This window comes from Biomphalaria glabrata, chromosome 10 (genome assembly GCF_947242115.1).
Source record: "Biomphalaria glabrata chromosome 10, xgBioGlab47.1, whole genome shotgun sequence".
In the NCBI taxonomy this organism is placed as follows: Eukaryota; Metazoa; Mollusca; class Gastropoda; family Planorbidae; genus Biomphalaria; species Biomphalaria glabrata.
The window spans coordinates 21,757,072-21,763,284 of NC_074720.1; positions in this window are offsets into that span (position 1 = coordinate 21,757,072).

Sequence of the window (6,213 nt, forward strand, 5' to 3'; positions counted from 1 at the left end):
TTGATTAGTTTCAGTTCTCCCTTGGAACCGTGGCTGACCCTTGATTAGTTTCAGTTCTCCCTTGGAACCGTGGCTGACCCTTGATTAGTTTCAGTTCTCCCTTGGAGCCGTGGCTGACCCTTGATTAGTTTCAGTTCTCCCTTGGAGCCGTGGCTGACCCTTGATTAGTTTCAGTTCTCCCTTGGAACCGTGGCTGACCCTTGATTAGTTTCAGTTCTCCCTTGGAGCCGTGGCTGACCCTTGATTAGTTTCTGTTCTCCCTTGGAGCCGTGGCTGACCCTTGATTAGTTTCAGTTCTCCCTTGGAACCGTGGCTGACCCTTGATTAGTTTCTGTTCTCCCTTGGAGCCGTGGCTGACCCTTGATTAGTTTCAGTTCTCCCTTGGAGCCGTGGCTGACCGTTGATTAGTTTCAGTTCTCCTTTGGAGCCGTGGCTGACCCTTGATTAGTTTCAGCTCTCCCTTGGAGCCGTGGCTGACCGTTGATTAGTTTCAGTTCTCCCTTGGAGCCGTGGCTGACCCTTGATTAGTTTCAGTTCTCCCTTGGAACCGTGGCTGGCCCTTGATTAGTTTCAGTTCTCCCTTGGAGCCGTGGCTGACCGTTGATTAGTTTCAGTTCTCCCTTGGAGCCGTGGCTGACCCTTGATTAGTTTCAGCTCTCCCTTGGAGCCGTGGCTGACCGTTGATTAGTTTCAGTTCTCCCTTGGAGCCGTGGCTGACCCTTGATTAGTTTCAGTTCTCCCTTGGAACCGTGGCTGGCCCTTGATTAGTTTCTGTTCTCCCTTGGAGCCGTGGCTGACCGTTGATTAGTTTCAGTTCTCCCTTGGAGCCGTGGCTGACCGTTGATTAGTTTCAGTTCTCCCTTGGAGCCGTGGCTGACCCTTGATTAGTTTCAGCTCTCCCTTGGAGCCGTGGCTGACCGTTGATTAGTTTCTGTTCTCCCTTGGAGCCGTGGCTGACCGTTGATTAGTTTCTGTTCTCCCTTGGAGCCGTGGCTGACCCTTGATTAGTTTCAGTTCTCCCTTGGAGCCGTGGCTGACCCTTGATTAGTTTCAGTTCTCCCTTGGAGCCGTGGCTGACTCTTGATTAGTTTCAGTTCTCCCTTGGAGCCGTGGCTGACCCTTGATTAGTTTCAGTTCTCCCTTGGAACCGTGGCTGACCCTTGATTAGTTTCAGTTCTCCCTTGGAGCCGTGGCTGACCCTTGATTAGTTTCAGTTCTCCCTTGGAGCCGTGGCTGACCCTTGATTAGTTTCAGTTCTCCCTTGGAGCCGTGGCTGACCCTTGATTAGTTTCAGTTCTCCCTTGGAGCCGTGGCTGACCCTTGATTAGTTTCAGTTCTCCCTTGGAACCGTGGCTGACCCTTGATTAGTTTCAGTTCTCCCTTGGAACCGTGGCTGACCCTTGATTAGTTTCTGTTCTCCCTTGGAACCGTGGCTGACCCTTGATTACTTTCTGTTCTCCCTTGGAGCCGTGGCTGACCCTTGATTAGTTTCAGTTCTCCCTTGGAGCCGTGGCTGACCCTTGATTAGTTTCAGTTCTCCCTTGGAACCGTGGCTGACCCTTGATTAGTTTCTGTTCTCCCTTGGAGCCGTGGCTGACCCTTGATTAGTTTCAGTTCTCCCTTGGAGCCGTGGCTGACCCTTGATTAGTTTCAGTTCTCCCTTGGAGCCGTGGCTGACCCTTGATTAGTTTCAGTTCTCCCTTGGAGCCGTGGCTGACCCTTGATTAGTTTCAGTTCTCCCTTGGAGCCGTGGCTGACCCTTGATTAGTTTCTGTTCTCCCTTGGAACCGTGGCTGACCCTTGATTAGTTTCAGTTCTCCCTTGGAGCCGTGGCTGACCCTTGATTAGTTTCTGTTCTCCCTTGGAGCCGTGGCTGACCCTTGATTAGTTTCAGTTCTCCCTTGGAGCCGTGGCTGACCCTTGATTAGTTTCAGTTCTTCCTTGGAACCGTGGCTGACCCTTGATTAGTTTCAGTTCTCCCTTGGAACCGTGGCTGACCCTTGATTAGTTTCAGTTCTCCCTTGGAGCCGTGGCTGACCCTTGATTAGTTTCAGTTCTCCCTTGGAGCCGTGGCTGACCCTTGATTAGTTTCAGTTCTCCCTTGGAGCCGTGGCTGACCCTTGATTAGTTTCAGTTCTCCCTTGGAGCCGTGGCTGACCCTTGATTAGTTTCAGTTCTCCCTTGGAACCGTGGCTGACCCTTGATTAGTTTCAGTTCTCCCTTGGAACCGTGGCTGACCCTTGATTAGTTTCAGTTCTCCCTTGGAGCCGTGGCTGACCCTTGATTAGTTTCAGTTCTCCCTTGGAGCCGTGGCTGACCCTTGATTAGTTTCAGTTCTCCCTTGGAACCGTGGCTGACCCTTGATTAGTTTCAGTTCTCCCTTGGAGCCGTGGCTGACCCTTGATTAGTTTCTGTTCTCCCTTGGAGCCGTGGCTGACCCTTGATTAGTTTCAGTTCTCCCTTGGAACCGTGGCTGACCCTTGATTAGTTTCTGTTCTCCCTTGGAGCCGTGGCTGACCCTTGATTAGTTTCAGTTCTCCCTTGGAGCCGTGGCTGACCGTTGATTAGTTTCAGTTCTCCCTTGGAGCCGTGGCTGACCCTTGATTAGTTTCAGCTCTCCCTTGGAGCCGTGGCTGACCGTTGATTAGTTTCAGTTCTCCCTTGGAGCCGTGGCTGACCCTTGATTAGTTTCAGTTCTCCCTTGGAACCGTGGCTGACCCTTGATTAGTTTCAGTTCTCCCTTGGAGCCGTGGCTGACCCTTGATTAGTTTCAGTTCTCCCTTGGAGCCGTGGCTGACCCTTGATTAGTTTCAGCTCTCCCTTGGAGCCGTGGCTGACCGTTGATTAGTTTCAGTTCTCCCTTGGAGCCGTGGCTGACCCTTGATTAGTTTCAGTTCTCCCTTGGAACCGTGGCTGGCCCTTGATTAGTTTCTGTTCTCCCTTGGAGCCGTGGCTGACCGTTGATTAGTTTCAGTTCTCCCTTGGAACCGTGGCTGACCCTTGATTAGTTTCAGTTCTCCCTTGGAGCCGTGGCTGACCCTTGATTAGTTTCAGTTCTCCCTTGGAGCCGTGGCTGACCCTTGATTAGTTTCAGTTCTCCCTTGGAACCGTGGCTGACCCTTGATTAGTTTCAGCTCTCCCTTGGAGCCGTGGCTGGCCCTTGATTAGTTTCAGTTCTCCCTTGGAACCGTGGCTGACCCTTGATTAGTTTCAGTTCTCCCTTGGAACCGTGGCTGACCCTTGATTAGTTTCAGCTCTCCCTTGGAACCGTGGCTGACCCTTGATTAGTTTCAGCTCTCCCTTGGAACCGTGGCTGACCCTTGATTAGTTTCAGCTCTCCCTTGGAGCCGTGGCTGACCCTTGATTAGTTTCAGTTCTCCCTTGGAGCCGTGGCTGACCCTTGATTAGTTTCAGTTCTCCCTTGGAGCCGTGGCTGACCCTTGATTAGTTTCAGTTCTCCCTTGGAACCGTGGCTGACCCTTGATTAGTTTCAGTTCTCCCTTGGAACCGTGGCTGACCCTTGATTAGTTTCAGCTCTCCCTTGGAGCCGTGGCTGACCCTTGATTAGTTTCAGTTCTCCCTTGGAGCCGTGGCTGACCCTTGATTAGTTTCAGTTCTCCCTTGGAGCCGTGGCTGACCCTTGATTAGTTTCAGTTCTCCCTTGGAACCGTGGCTGACCCTTGATTAGTTTCAGCTCTCCCTTGGAGCCGTGGCTGACCCTTGATTAGTTTCAGTTCTCCCTTGGAACCGTGGCTGACCCTTGATTAGTTTCAGTTCTCCCTTGGAGCCGTGGCTGACCCTTGATTAGTTTCAGCTCTCCCTTGGAGCCGTGGCTGACCCTTGATTAGTTTCAGTTCTCCCTTGGAGCCGTGGCTGACCCTTGATTAGTTTCAGTTCTCCCTTGGAGCCGTGGCTGACCGTTGATTAGTTTCAGTTCTCCCTTGGAACCGTGGCTGACCGTTGATTAGTTTCAGTTCTCCCTTGGAGCCGTGGCTGACCCTTGATTAGTTTCTGTTCTCCCTTGGAGCCGTGGCTGACCCTTGATTAGTTTCAGTTCTCCCTTGGAGCCGTGGCTGACCCTTGATTAGTTTCAGTTCTCCCTTGGAACCGTGGCTGACCGTTGATTAGTTTCAGTTCTCCCTTGGAGCCGTGGCTGACCCTTGATTAGTTTCTGTTCTCCCTTGGAGCCGTGGCTGACCCTTGATTAGTTTCTGTTCTCCCTTGGAGCCGTGGCTGACCGTTGATTAGTTTCAGTTCTCCCTTGGAACCGTGGCTGACCCTTGATTAGTTTCAGCTCTCCCTTGGAACCGTGGCTGACCCTTGATTAGTTTCAGTTCTCCCTTGGAGCCGTGGCTGACCCTTGATTAGTTTCAGTTCTCCCTTGGAGCCGTGGCTGACCCTTGATTAGTTTCAGCTCTCCCTTGGAGCCGTGGCTGACCCTTGATTAGTTTCAGCTCTCCCTTGGAGCCGTGGCTGACCCTTGATTAGTTTCAGTTCTCCCTTGGAGCCGTGGCTGACCCTTGATTAGTTTCAGTTCTCCCTTGGAGCCGTGGCTGGCCCTTGATTAGTTTCAGTTCTCCCTTGGAGCCGTGGCTGACCCTTGATTAGTTTCAGCTCTCCCTTGGAGCCGTGGCTGACCCTTGATTAGTTTCAGTTCTCCCTTGGAGCCGTGGCTGACCCTTGATTAGTTTCAGTTCTCCCTTGGAACCGTGGCTGACCCTTGATTAGTTTCAGTTCTCCCTTGGAACCGTGGCTGACCCTTGATTAGTTTCAGCTCTCCCTTGGAACCGTGGCTGACCGTTGATTAGTTTCAGTTCTCCCTTGGAGCCGTGGCTGACCCTTGATTAGTTTCAGTTCTCCCTTGGAACCGTGGCTGACCCTTGATTAGTTTCAGTTCTCCCTTGGAACCGTGGCTGACCCTTGATTAGTTTCAGTTCTCCCTTGGAACCGTGGCTGACCCTTGATTAGTTTCAGTTCTCCCTTGGAGCCGTGGCTGACCCTTGATTAGTTTCAGTTCTCCCTTGGAGCCGTGGCTGACCCTTGATTAGTTTCAGTTCTCCCTTGGAGCCGTGGCTGACCCTTGATTAGTTTCAGTTCTCCCTTGGAGCCGTGGCTGACCCTTGATTAGTTTCAGTTCTCCCTTGGAGCCGTGGCTGACCCTTGATTAGTTTCAGTTCTCCCTTGGAGCCGTGGCTGACCCTTGATTAGTTTCAGTTCTCCCTTGGAGCCGTGGCTGACCCTTGATTAGTTTCAGTTCTCCCTTGGAGCCGTGGCTGACCCTTGATTAGTTTCAGTTCTCCCTTGGAGCCGTGGCTGACCCTTGATTAGTTTCAGTTCTCCCTTGGAGCCGTGGCTGACCCTTGATTAGTTTCAGTTCTCCCTTGGAGCCGTGGCTGACCCTTGATTAGTTTCAGTTCTCGTTTGGAGCCGTGGCTGGCCCTTAATTAGTTTGAGCCTGGCATCTCCCTAGTGTAGTATTTGAAGATACCGGGCCGTGTGGCCGGAACTGAGTGTGCGTGCATGAGGTGTATTCATTTGTACAATGGACCTCATTCACCAATCGTAAACAAACAACATTTAGCCACGTGGTTCTCTATCTCTTCTATACAAATTACGTAATCCATAAAGGCTGTCACGTGATACGTTTTTTTTCCATTGTTTTATCAATATTATCATGTTTGTTGTTTGTTTACGATTGTTGAATGAGGTCCATTAATTATGCATTAACTTATTATAGCATGATTTGTACACATTCTGAATATTAAGTATTTGTCTTAAGTATTAAAAATGTAAAACTTTTATTGTTCAGCGACTGTTGACCTCTTATTTACAATTCAGTTATTATGTAACTTAGTTTGATGTTCTTTAATTGAGACACTAGCCTGTCTTTATATCATTCTATTCTAGCATCCACTAGTTAAGCCGTAAAACCCAGCTTGACAGAAGTAGGGACCCAACAAAACACAATCAAATGCAAAAGGTTTATGATTGATGACAGAATGAAGTTTACTGACATTAAGAGAACGACAGATTTACATCCCAAGTTTAGGTATTATAATATATAATTTTTGTTTTATTTTTAAAGGAATGACTTTAAAAAAAATGTTACAATTTAATACGTAATGGAAAAGTTGTGAAAGTTTTTGTTGATATTATAGGTACTTTACAAAATGAAAAAGATAATGCTATTTAATTTCAAACATTCAGAACTGA